General features: G+C 26.3%; 1 long non-coding RNA gene across 1 annotated transcript; it reads right to left on the minus strand.

The window, feature by feature from the left end:
- Positions 1-12779: 12779 nt before the first annotated feature.
- On the minus strand, positions 12780-14325 carry LOC136079846 (uncharacterized). The gene is made up of 2 exons (XR_010638266.1): positions 14015-14325; positions 12780-13913 (listed from the first exon to the last, which is right to left on the minus strand). It is a non-coding gene; the product is annotated as an uncharacterized LOC136079846 (long non-coding RNA).
- Positions 14326-15095: the final 770 nt, after the last annotated feature.

Genomic DNA, 15095 nt, shown 5'->3' on the forward strand with positions numbered 1-15095 from the left:
CTTTTTCTATGGAAAAAAATGAAACATTTCTATGGAAAAATGAAATTTGGATGATATAAATAAGAATATTCTAAAAACATTTATAAATATAAACAACAACTTTCATCGTTTAAATAACACGTGTTGTTCTTTTTAATATCCAGTTATTGGTCATGCTTGTAGCGGCAATACTCCTTTCATAGGCTACTCATCTGATTCGAGCAAGTTTCTCTTTCTTTAAATAAAATATAATGTAAGTGTAAAATAATTTAAATTGTTTATGCCATCAAAATACGGGCATCATGTTCCATGTCAATGGCATAGTGTATTCCAATAAGTCCAATCACGGCGTCACGGCGTTTAAAACTTGTGATTGATGCTTATCATCATGGTTGAAATTGGCTCTGGTTCAGTGTCGATCTAAATGGCAACTTAAAAGGTAGAATAACTCAACTGCCACCAAACAATGTAAACAACTTTCAATGGCTGATTCATTATGCTGCAGAATATATTACATAAGCTATTTGGAAAATATAAATTTCAGCAATCCCTCATTGAGAAAAGAACAAGAATTTCAAAAGTACAAACAGTTTGTAGCTCTTATTATTATATTTATATATTATTATTATATTTGTAGAAATGACTAAGCTTTCTCGTGTCACAATATATAAACTTGCTAAACATTGCCATACATTAGCGATACATTTGTTCGATTAATACACAAATCAAGATTCTCATTAATATGGCTGAGCCACTATTTTTTCCCTGTAAAAAAACGTTATAAATTTAAAATGAAACGTTATAAATTAAAAAAAAAAAAAATAAAACAATATATGCCTGAAAAATGTAGTTCACTAACAAAAGTTATATAATGTACAAGATTGTTGATTATAAAAGATATGCAAAACTTTTTTATGATATTTTAAAATCAATTTTCCAAACTGTTCAATTTCCATAGAATTTCTAAACTTATAATTTTATTATTATTTTTACCATTATTATTCCTGTTATAGTTATAGAATAAAAAGACTTGTCCTAGAAAATCTAGTACTAAAAAAATTAATAAAAACTAATTTTTACCTTACTGTATCTCTTTAAATGTTTATGTCAAACCAACATTTTTTTTTTTGTTTTTTTGTTATTCACCCCCTCAAGGCCGAGAAGGCCACTACAGATGAGGAGGCTAGTTAATAGTGGTTATAACCCTCTCTCAACTCTCCGAAACACGAACCTCGACGAACAAGGCCGCTGCGCGGAGAAACAAGTTGAGCGCGGTACTACCAGGGACGTGGTGGGGATCATTTATATAGATTTATACCAGTAACTTTTGTTACATTATTTTAAATATCATGTTTTTGCCATGTTCCTGTTATACGATTAAATTATACTCCTGATAACTACATGGTAAATTTTATACCTACATATCCAGGTGAAGAAACCAATATTAACACTGTTAATATTGTAATATTAACACTGTTATTATTCACAGTAAAATTGCAATATTAACAAATGTACGATGTAATAATATTAATAAATGTATGACAATATTAATAATATAATAAATATTAATAAATGACAACTTATAATTTTATTATACTTTTAACATTATTATTCCTGTTATAATTATAAAATAGTTGTTTTAAACAGTGTTTACCATTATTATTCCTGTTATAATTATAGAATAAAATGTATATATATAGAATAAGGAGTAATTTTGTGTATAACCCTGTCTACATAGTGTGTATATAACCCTGTATATATAGAATAAAGTGTATATATTGTGTATATAACCCTGAGGCAAATATGCATTGTATTCGCATAAACAATACCTGACAAAGTTAACTTTTCTTTATTTTCAAGTTCATCAAAATTGTCTCTCATTTTGATCATCAACAACAGCATCATTTGAGAAGCAACAACAGCAATAACAACAATATTAAAATTATTAAATTAGCCTCATAAAAGAAAGTAATATTTACACTGGATGGTTCACTTTCATATAGCCTTGCTTAACCAAGGAAAGCAACATAATGGCCGCTCAATTTTTGAGTTTTAATAAAATAATAGCATATAACGTTAAAAGCTTAAATTTATTTAAATAACTTAATTGCGTGATACCAGCTTGTTAGTTTGAACCGTTTTATGTCACTTGGAGCTTACTTGCATCAATTTATTTATTTGAAATAGCTTTGTAGTGAATTTTATTTTATGTATAGTTAGTATTTATGGACTACTTATGAGCATCATAAAACTAAACTCCCGATTGGATTTATTAGCATTAAACCTAAGTATATAAGGTATATCATACATTAGTTAATTTATATACTTTTTATTTTAATTTATTTAATTAATTTTTAGTTAATTTATATACTTTTTATTTTAACCTGGCATGATTTATGTCAACAACAAAAGAACAAACTAATACTTAGAGTCTATAAGCGAGCTGTTGCTGATCTTCCATTCTAAAATGCATATGTTTTTGCTTTTTTATAAATCGGGTCATTAATTTTTTTTTATATATTAATCCTGGTGTTTGTTGTTAATAATTTTCTACCCAAACACAAAGAAAATAAATTCAGAGACAGAAGAAGTGTGTCTACAGTCTTCTTGAAAAGAAATAAGTTTGACTTGTTAATGTTTATCTTTTTTCTTAGTTGCGCAAGCATGTATGCATTTGCATTTGTTCATTATTATTGTTTTATGGTATTTAAATTAAAGTTTATATATTAATAATATTATTATATTGTTTAGCATTATACTATTCTGTTCTTATTTATTTAAAATTATTTCATGTTATATTTTATTATACATTTTAATATACTGTTTAGAAGTTTTTAATATCATCAAAGTTATCACTCTATATAATATATATATATATATATATATATATATATATATATATATATATATATATATATATATATATATATATATATATATATATATATATATGTATATATATATATATATATATATATACATATATATATGTATATATATATTTATATATATATATATATATATATATATATCTATATATATATCTATCTATATATATATATATATATATATATATATATATATATATATATATATATATATATATATATATATATATATATATATACATATATATATATATATATATATATATATATGTAAATGTTATGAAATGGCTGTAAAATTGGTAAGTCTGTATCTAATAACCAAAGCTATACAATGTGACTTGTGTAATAAATGGATTCACTAACAGATAATGAATTTAATCTATCTTTAAATAGAGAACCATAATATGAATCTGTATACTGTGCACCATCAAACCTTAAAAAACCACTTCAAAAACCTTAATAATCTCAAAAGTATAATATGAGTTGCAAATACTATGATACAACAGCATTCAACAATACTATCAAAGACTCTGAAATATATTCACATGTTAATGAATCATTATTAACATACTACATTGATGACCTTACACGTTTTATTTCTCTCATGAAAAGTAAACCAATTATTATTGCTATAACTGAAACATGTCTTCAAAAAAACAAGATACTAATAACTGATATATTCTTGAATGGCTATCTACTTGAGCAAACTGATTCATACTCTAATAAAGGAAGAACTCTTTTATATATAAAATTAGGTCTAAACTACAAGTTGAGAACTGATCTCCAAATCAACAGACCAAAAGAATTAGAGTCAACCTTTACAAACTCTACTAGACAAGTATTCTATTAGATGACTTTAGTATCAACCTCTTAAATTATTATCTATCTAATGAGCTTTTCTTAACTCTATGTGTTCTAACTCTCTCAATCCACTTATCACTATACCAATAAGAGTCACTATGCAATCTAAAACACTCATTGATAATATTTTCGTAAACTTCTACACTCCAAATCTTAAATCAGACATTCAAACAGTACCTCTTGTTGATCATCTTATCCTATTTATTGCCTTGCAATATAAAATCAATAAATCTATTCACAACAAAACATATCGTTGCTCCTTTAAAACTTTAATCAAAGTGCATTTCTTGATAATCTCACAACAATAGATTGGGATCCTGTAACCAAAGAAGCTAACAAAAGCATCAATAATTCTCTCTCAAAATTTTTAGAACTCATTAACAAGGCACTTGACCATCATGCGCCTTTTGTACTGGCTACTATTAAAAAGAAAAAACTCTCATCCAAACCATGGATAACTGCTGGCATTATTAATTCCATATATATAAAGAATAAACTTCATAAAAAGTACATCGAATGTAAACAGGAGCTCTTAAAACTGGAACTCTTCAACCAATTTAAACATTACAGAAACAAAATAAACAACCTAACTTATGTCTCAAAATAATATATATTACTCTAAATACCTTATGAAAACGTTAATGATCTCAAAAAAATTTGGATTGGAATAAAAAGCATAGTAAATATAAAAGCAAATTTATAATAGAAAGTTTACTTGTAAATAATGACTATTACTGACAAAAAGCAAATTTCTAACTTATTTAATGATTATTTCTCCTCAATTGCAGACAATCTATCATCAAAAACCATACTCTCTAGGCATAACTTTAGCCACTTTCTAAAAAACTATAATCCAAACTCATTTTTTATATCCCCAGTCACACCACAAGAAGTAAAAGATTATTTGTCCACAATAAATCCAAAAAAGAGCACAGGTCCCAACAGCATGCCCACACATATACTTATCTTAGCATCAAAAGAACTAAGTTATCCATTAACAGCTATAATTAATGAATCATTTAAATCTGGAACATATTCTGACCTATTTAAAATTGCTTGGGTTATTCCAATCTTGAAAAAAGGCTCAAACACAAATCACCTTAATTATCGACCAATATCACTACTATCTAATATCAGTAAATTGCTGGAAAAATTTATGTATAAGAAATTAGAAAGTTTTTTAAGCCAGCACAATTGTCTATATAAGCTTCAGTATGGATTTCGCAAAAAATATTGTACTAACCAAGCACTCATATGATATCAGAGGAGTTGCTCGCTTATGGTTTAAGACAAACCTCTTGAACCATTCTCAATTTGTTACAACTTTTGATATCTCTTCTAATACCAAACCAATATCTGTAGGTGTTCCCCAAGGTTCCATTCTTGGCCATCTCCTTTTTCTTATCTACATCAATGACTTAAGCACATTCTTCAAGTGCTCAAAAACATATCATTTTGCTGATGACACTAATGTCCTAATAACTAAAAAATCACTTAAAAATCACCACCATTACAACTTGGCCTGCTTGGTTCAATGGTTAAGATTAAATAAAATATTCCTAAATGCTAAAAAAACTGAAATAATTCTATTTAAACCACACTTTGTACAAATTCATAAAAAATTAAATTTCAGAATCAGTGGCCAAAAGTTAAATCTTGTTAGTCAAAAAAAAGTATTTACAAATAATGTTTTTTTAATTAGATGAAAATCTTTCCTTGAGGCAGACTGCCCTTAAATTCATCCGTGGAATGTTGGCAAAGACAAGATTTTCATAAATATATGGTATGCTATCTTTAACTCACATATGCTTTGTGGTTGTCAGATATCGGGGGCAAAATCAGTCAAAGTATACAAAGATCATAGAAAACATTCAAAACAAATCACTTAAAATAGTTCATTTCCAATCTAATAGATTTGAATCTAAAATCCTTTACAATCTCTCAAAAATTATGAATCCAAAAGATCTAATACTCCTACTGAATTGCACACTTGTATGGGACAGTTGCATAATAACTTACCAATAAGCTTCAATAGTTATTATAAATTTGTTGATAAAAGTCATTGCCATAATCTTAGATCAGCATTATGTAACAATCTTGTAATACCTTTAAAGCAAACACTTAAGTATGGCAATAATTCCATTAAATATAAATCCAGTTATCTCAATAACAGTTTTTTATGTCGTTTTGACCTTATCCTTTGTAACTGTAAAATTCAAGTTGTTTTTGCCTCTTTTCTTAAACAACATGCTATTGCTGATGTTCTTGTTTACTGTATTGTTATCGTTCTATTTAAAAGCCTGTTATTTATCATTTTTAGCTTCTTTATTTAAAAATCACTCCATCAAACAAGGCTGCAAGAAACAAAAAATAGGTAACACTATTCAAGATACATATCTGACTTAAATATCACATCTTTTATATGCAGACTTTTAAAATAATACATCCCCGTAGTTAATTTTAAAATATTGCAAACAATTAGTATTTGGTATAGAATATCCCCCCTGAGTAATCTCTGTATATATCACAGAAAGAAGCTGAAACTCTTACTTAAAATATCACATCCCCCTATGCAGACTTCTAAAATATTACATCCCCCTAAGTAATTTACACAATATTTCAAACGATTGGTATTTGGTATCTAGAATATCACACCTCCCTGTGACACAGGGAGATGTGATATTACACAGGCTGTGTAATCGTTTTATTTATCACAAGAAGAAGCTGAAATTCTTACTTAAAATATCACATCCCCCTAGGCTTCTAAAATATTGCAAACGATTCAAAATCAATTTTATAAGTATGAATTTAAAATATATTACCATTTCATGCAAACTTTATTTTTAGTATATTATTAATAAAACGTTTTTATGAATCTTGTTGCGTTTTTAATATATCGTCGTTGGCCAGGTAATATCTCACTTGTGTAAAAAGCAAAATTTTACAGGAGACTGAAAAAACTATATATTTCAATGAAATGAGGTTTTAAAAGTAAGAGTAAAAAACAAATAACTAACAAATTATAATATAATTTGTTAGTTATTTGTTTTTTTTTTACTTTTACTTTTAAAACCTCATTTCATTGAAATATATAGTTTTTTCAGTCTCCTGCAAAATTTTGCTTTTTACACAAGTGAGATATTACCTGGCCAACGACGATATATTGTTTTAATAATTGAATGTTTCGGACGTATTTGATACACTTCTAAGTGCAATAACTCGAAAGCGCATTCTCGTTTTCAAAACTTAAAATTTTTAACTTAATTAAATTCTCGTTTTCACTTTTTCTATGTTGGGATGTGATATTTTAAGCGGATATGATTTTTTATTACAGTTATTGTTATTATTGTTCTTCTTTATATTTATACTTATTTTGTCTATAATTATATTTATGCTTGGAGCTTTATTAATTTTTTTATGCTCAGAGTTTAAAGAATCTTTTTGTTACCTGGTTTCAAAGACTTAAAGTTTTTGATTTGTTTTTATTTTATTATTAATAAATAATTATATTTTAGAAAATGATTTTTTTAAAATATTTTTATTTCAATGGTTTTAATTTCGCTATTATTTTATTTTAGTTTGCCTACTGTTGAAATATGGTTTCAATTTAGTAAACTTCCATGCAGGCCCAGATTTACCCCATTTAGGGCCCTGGGCAAATTCAAATTTCGGGGCCCCTAAAATTATATATTAATCCTTTATTCAAAAATCAAGAATGTACTTTTAAAAGCAACTTCAAATATTGACACTCAATCAAATTTAAAAAAAGGACTTCGGTATGTGAAAATATGTTTTATTTTCAAATTTTACATCAACTTTTTTCTACACTTTTCCTTAGCAAATTCTTCAATCAATTTGTCGAAATCAATTTTTTTCATCAAATCTACATTCCTTGATAGCAATGAAAAACTACTTAATGTATTTTATATCATAGTTGATCTTTAATAATTTTTCGTAAGTCTTAACTTTGAAAAATTTCGTTCTCCAGAACGATAAATGACACATTTTTGGCTTTAAAAACGTCGTATGCAGAGGCACATAATCTGATTGGAAAGATGGACGAATTTGAATTTGCATTACAAACAGTTTTTTGGAAATCTAATAATGTAAGTCATTAAAGAATAGTTTAAGTAAATACCAGCTAATAATATTAATGTTACAAATAAAAATGATGAATATAAAATAACCAACTAAAACAATTACAGGAATGATAAGATAATTTTATAATCCATAAAGCTATGACAGATCTTTTCAATGTAGTCTGCTGAAATTATGTTTCATGCTTTGACTAGGGATGTCTTCAGTGTCTCAATATTGGGGTGAGGCTTGCTACAGGCATCAGTTTGAATTTTTGCCCAGACTAATGGGTTAATGTCTGTTAAGTTTGGTGGCCACATTTTCTTTGCTAAAAAACTACTTAGCTTATTATTGTTGTTTAAAAATGAATTCTGATTTTTTTTAATTATAAAAATATCATATCATTCCTGTAATTGTTTTAGTTGGTTATTTTATTTTCATCATTTTTATTTGTATCATTAATATTATTAGCTGGTATTTACTTAAACTATTCTTTAATGACTTACATTATTAGATTTTTTTGTCAAAATATATAATTTGGTTGACAAAAGTCAACCAGTTTAGTAGATGAAATTTTTAAAAAACTTACTTTAGTTTCTTAAAATAAATTCGATGAAGTGAATAATGAAAAAGCATAACAAGAATTTATCAATGTTATTAATTACTTAACTAAAGGGGTTTATCTCAACAATTGCACTTCTAATGAAAAGGGGGTTTATCTCAACAATTGTACTTCTAATGAAAAGAGAATTATTAGAAGAAAATCAAACAAGTTTAATCATTTTTTATGGTGTAAGTAATTTGTAAATGTTTTAATTCTAATTAAAAGTTAAATGATTTAAATCATATATTTAAAAAAGGACTTTTATATTATTTTCTTTGTAGTTTTCTTTTTATTTAAATACATTAAAAATATTTTTTTCTCACTTATATAAAAAATCTCCTTTTAGAAGGTATCCATTGTCCATTGATGTCCATTGTCCATTGATGTCCATTGTCCATTGATGTCCATTGTCCATTGATGTCCATTGTCCATTGATGTCCATTGTATTGATGATGAAGAAAAATGGTAAATAAAGTAAAAAGTAACATTTTAATAAATAAAATAAACAAATCAAAAATAAATGTTTTTGTAATTTTATATTATTGCATTATACAAATTATATAAACTGAACTTGCAGTGCTTAAATTTGTTTCATTTGTAAGACACAAAAGTTTTGTGTGTTTTAGACTAATCATTTATGTGTTTTTCAGAATGAAAGGATTGAAACAAAGAAGGATTGGGATTATTTTTAGCAAAGAGCAGAGAAATTAAATTATTTGCTCTTGTCATAGTGAGCATCTTACTCGTCACCTTAGAAAAACATGTGTAGTGCATGTTTTTCCAGGTGACTCGTCACCTGGAAAATATAAATATTTCCAGGCCAGTAAAACGTTTTTACTGGCGTGAAAATTTTTGATAAAATAATTCTATCAAAATGGCAGATCTAAGCAGTTAAAGCAAAAAGAAAAATCCATTTTTTATTTAAGATAATTGTTTAAAACTTAAAATACTATCATGAGTTTTATGTAATTCTGCTGTAAAGAGCACCTTCTGAAAATTTCAAGTTTTCATCTTCATTTTTATGTTTATGTACAAGGTCGAAAAAAAGAATTCTGCTTAAAATACATTTAAAAAACATATATTAGTAATATATGTTGCAAAAGTTGTTAGTAGGTACTAAATAAATTGAAATAAATAGGTACTAAAATAAAATAAAATAAAGGTTGCAAAAGCAATTAGGTACTGAATATAAAATATAGTTGACTAAAACGTCAAAAAAACGTAAAAAAGTCAGGAAATTGCTGTTGCTAGGGGCGTTACTATAGAAGCTGAAAAAACTTCACTTTAAAAAATTTTTACTTATAATTTAAAGTTTAAATGTACATATTTACTGGAGCTAGAATAAATTTCAAACAAGATAACATAAAATACATTATTTTGATTTTTTTGTGTTTTTAAGTTCTAAACGTGTCGATGTTAACTTATATAATAATGTAATATTTAAAACTTTAACAAACTGGATATTCTACTCCGGAGTAAAAAGTCCGACCGGACAACTTACTCCGCGGACAGTTTTCTCCGTGACAGGCCCTGCAGTGCGCTTTTTCGTCCCATCTCACAGTGGGCCAGAATTTTTTCTCCGTAGATACCATTTGTTCAAAAAAAAGACAATCCAGCATACTTAACAGAAGCTCGTGCTATAGAGGATTTTTGGGCAATGCTTAAGCGGGATGTGTACAAGAATGGATGGTCTATAAATAATATATCAAACCTTGAGCGTCAGATCCGTTATTGTGCCAGTAGACTTGACCTAAATGCTGTACAAAAGCTGGTACAAGGTACCAATACCAGACTTGATCAAATTCAAAGATATGGAGTCTTGTGATAAATTTATTTTTATTTTCCTATTCTGCAGATTTAATTCTAAGAACATACCAAAAAAATTTTTTTTACCGTGTTTATTTAAGTTTTTATTCAAGTTTAAAACCAGTCTCAAATTTTATGAAACAGGTGTTAAATAAAATTTTAGTCAGTAAATTCAAAGTCAGCATAGTAATAAAATAGCAAATCAGTGTTTTCATTTTCAGATGATCCGATAAAGTCATTGTGCTCATTTAAATTTCTTATTTCATTTATGTTTATTAGTTTTAGTTCCTTATTTCTATCATCAAAATCATCATCCTCATCCAACTCATTATATTTTTCATCCGCATATATATCATCATTACCATCATTTTTATTTTCCTTTTCAGTTACTTGAAAAAGAAGATCAACTGCGTCTCCTTCTAAGTTCATTTTTTTACTTTTACATTTTGATCTTGCATAGTTTAGAGATGAAAGAAATGGGTCAATCAAAAGCATTAAATAATTGAATTGGTCCGACATTGTAGCTTTTCAATCAAATTTACAAGTGTGTTGTAAGAACATTTACGACGGAAAAAAAAGTGTTATCCTGATGGTATTTATATAGCTGAAAATGGAATGAAAGGCAAAGTTCCATTGGAAGAATTGTTACACCAATCAGTTTATCGAATGCTGCAACTAACCACTGTTAAAAATAAAATATCTCAACTTGATTCTCATTAATCCTGTATAGGAATGACTTTATATTGCAAATGGAGCTTCGACGGTGCAAGTAGCCGAAAGCAGTATAAACAAATATTTTCCGTCCAAAAAAACAACAATGATGATTGTAATGATTTAATGTCTGATCAAAAGTAAATAATAATAATGTTAATAAAATTATAAAAATTTTTAATTTGTACAGTTAAAAATTCTCGAAGTTTATTTAAAAAAATAAAAAAATCACTTAATATCATAACAGCAATAACAACAAAAAGCCATATTCACTAGTACAGATGTTTTACATAAGTATAAATTACAATTATGAATTACAAAAAATATATGTACAGTCTGCATTTTGGATGGTTCACTCTTATATAGTCTGGCTAAATCGAGGAGAGCAACCATGTAAAAAACAAAAATAAAACAAATAAAATAAATAATAAACACACAGAAGGTTGCTATTAGTCAACATTCACATTTATATCATTTCTTATATATTTTTTATGGTAATAAATCTTTTATCGCCAATTATGTAATTGTTGTTTCTATTTATTTTGATGTAACAAGTAGTATTTTAATTTAGTTTTGAGGACAATTTTTTAAATATTGTAAAAAGGGATTGTTTTAAATTTATTTTGAATTTGATTCCAGTCTATTAACGCAGAGTATTTAAAAGAATGTTTACAATTGGATTTTGTATTATATGTTTGCACACTCAGTGCACCTCTACAAGAAATTCTCGTAACTTGACAGCTAATTGCATTGCGTAAAGTAAAAGCTCAGTTTTTTTCCTAATGTATAAAAATTAAAAATTAATTCATAAAAACTCAGCACTTCAAAAAACTTCCTTTCATTTCAAACAACTTTTTTAACTGCATGAAATTACCTCGAAACTTTGAAAAATGACTGTCAGCGTTTTATAAAACTTCAAACCGCAATAAATTTTGAACTGCTTTAAGTTATAGTCTCAAATTTTCATGTTTATCTCATAAAACGATTAAAAGATATAAAAATTTTAAATAAAATTTAAGATCTCAACTATTTTAAGTTGTTGATTTCACTACATTCTTATATAAAGCGACTCTTAAGGAATTTTATTGAAAAAAAGCGTCAAAACAATGCAATTTAAAAAAAAATGAATTTTTATATTTTTTCTTATTTCAATATACGATTTCTATGAACTAATTTATGTCTTTAAGGCATTAAAGTGTTCATTATAATGTTATTTATCTCTTATATAAATATTTTTTATTTTTAACAATATTTAAAAAATAAAATATTGATACTTCTGTGACAAAACTGATATAAAAATTAAATTAGTTTTTAAGTGCCCCAAAATAGAAGTTGGTTTTGGAGGGTTTTTCTCAGCTTTTACTGATTGCGCAACAGCTTATTTTCATTTATTGTGTTGATTAATCAGTTTTTTAACCACCCAGCCGGCAAACAACGTTTAGAATGAAAGTTTTTTTCTACGTTGATTTATCAACGTTAAATAAACGTTTGGTTCAAACGTTATATCAACGTTGATTCGGCGCTAAAAAAAAAACGTTACAATGAGGTTGAATTTCCGTTGAAACAACGTTTAGAATGACAGTTTTTTTAACGTTGATTTATCAACGTTAAACCGACTGTTAAAAAACATTTTGTAATCACAGAAACCGTTGATAAAAACTGTGATCACCATCAAAACGTACTATGCATGTCCAATAGTGTTGTTGTACACCTCTATTACATTATCAAGGCATATTATGGATATTAAATCTACTCATAGTCTATACTTAGACTATTTAGAACTTTTTCAGTTTAGTTCATTTAAAATAGTATGATTAAAGAAAAAAATAAAACTTGTTTTATTGAAAAATATATTTAAATATTACATATATTTACATGCAATTGAATAAAATCTATATACTTTTCTTCTCTTTTCCATTACCTATTTGAAAAAGAGCGCACTTTAGAAAGTCAAACAATATTCCATTAACCGAGGTTTCTTTTGCTCCATTGAATACAATAGAAGAAGCTGTAAATAAAAAATATCAAAAGGGGAAGATTTGAAAAAAATATAATGGATGGAAAAGTGTTACAAATTATAAAAGTATACATTTTACAACGCCATATAAATTAGTGTTCTTAAATATATATTACCACCTTTGCCCTTCATTTCCATGGAGGCCATAAAATTTTTCGAAAATATTCTGAATTTTTAAAAGATAATATAACTGTTTTACAGGGCCGTCCCGAAGTGGTTTCTCATGTGGGGAGGGGAGGGGGTGTTGTATGTATTTTTTGCCAACTAGAGACAAAAAAAAAAAAAAAAGTTCTCAATATTTGCCAATTATTGCCAATTTGCCAACTATAGTTCAAAACTTGCTAAATGTGCCAACTCAAATGCTTATATGACAGCTTTAGAGAAAGGGGGGGCACCCCCGTTCAGGACGGCCTTGCTTTTAGATGATAATTAATAACTTTTTCAAATATTTAATTTAAATGAAACAACCTTTTTTCAAAGTAAATTAATAATCAAAATATTAAACTTTTTTAATATTGAGAAGTAATTATCAGGGTGGACACATAAAATTTTCATAAGAAAAATAGAATTTTAGAGGAGATTTTGCATCTAATTTAGAGGATTTTTTTAGTTTTTATTTAGGTTTAACGTCCATATTTTTACGCATATGGGGCTTGGGCAGGGGTCAATAATGTCATTTTTTATGTTAAACAGCATGCATTTGCTATTTAACATAAAAAATTTGCATTTTGAACCTGTAAAATATAATTACTAATTTATAGTAAAAATTATTTAAAAAATTTTTATTTTTAGGTATAAAAATTGAAATTTATATAATCCAAGCACATAAAAGTAATACCTACTTGGGAAATAAACAGAAAATTCTCTTTGTTTATGTTTTCTTTTTCGCAAATCAACATTCTCATCATTTTATTTTTCTTTTGTAGTTGCAAATTCAAATTTTTCACAATCCTGTTTGCTTTCTGTGGAACTGAAATAGTTATATGAATAGTTATATATTTTGTATTAACAAAATAAATCTTTTTACCACATTATTTAAAAAATAGTAATTGTAATATATAGATGTAATACCTGAAGAGAATTTAGTTTTTATTTGTGGAAAGTTAAACCAATTCTTCTCGGCATTTCAGTGCAGTCAATGCTTTGGTACCTGGAGGTCAATAATCAGTTTTATTTACAAATCCAATTAGATGGAGTTACACCTTCTTCTCCTTGCAAATCTTCATTCCAAACAGCTCTTTTCCACATATTTGATTTTGAAAATATTATATGAACTAATAAAAAAACGAAGAAACCATAATATAAGTGTACTAACAGGCCTAGTTAAACTAGCTAAATTTTGACATTTTATAACCATGACACTTGCTAAACAATAATATTAGTAGACACAATTAGCAAATATAAGATTTTCTTTATTTTATAAATTTATTATATTTTAAATTCATTTTTATTAATATATTTATTATTCTATTAATCTGCATAGTTCTGAATATATTATGTTTAAATAACTCAAGGCATCAAAGGAAAATAATGAAAGAATCCCAGGCTGCTAAAACATAATTAACTACATTAGAGTAATACGGAATATTGAACAAAAATAGATAATATTCATTGTTATTACAAAATATAATATAAAGTTTATTATAAAATATCACACAACAAAAACTTAGTTTGATTGATAATATAAAAGCAACAAAAATTAAAAAAGAAAACATCATAAAACATTATAAAATATCACACAACAAAAACTTAGTTTGATTGATAATATAAAAGCAACAAAAATTAAAAAAGAAAACATCAATAAATAATAAATTATCATTCAAACAACTTTAAAGACCAAAAAATAACTTGTAACATTTTTTACTCATCTTTGTCCAATAAACATTAATATTAATATCAATTTTTAATACCACGTCATTATTTTTCTTTTTTTTTTTAAATAAAATATAATATCAGTTACTTTTTTGGCTTTTCTTTTTTTTTTTTTTTTCTTTTATTTTACTTAAAAAATAAAATTTTTTTTCATAATTGAGTTTTTTTTTCAGTCGCTCGATCATATTTAATAGAAGAAGCTGTAAATAAAAACGAAAAAGTTTTACATATTTATAAAGATATACCTTATAAATTAAGTGTATAAATATAAATTAATAAA

The sequence above is a fragment of the Hydra vulgaris genome, chromosome 04, assembly GCF_038396675.1.
Source record: "Hydra vulgaris chromosome 04, alternate assembly HydraT2T_AEP".
In the NCBI taxonomy this organism is placed as follows: Eukaryota; Metazoa; Cnidaria; class Hydrozoa; order Anthoathecata; family Hydridae; genus Hydra; species Hydra vulgaris.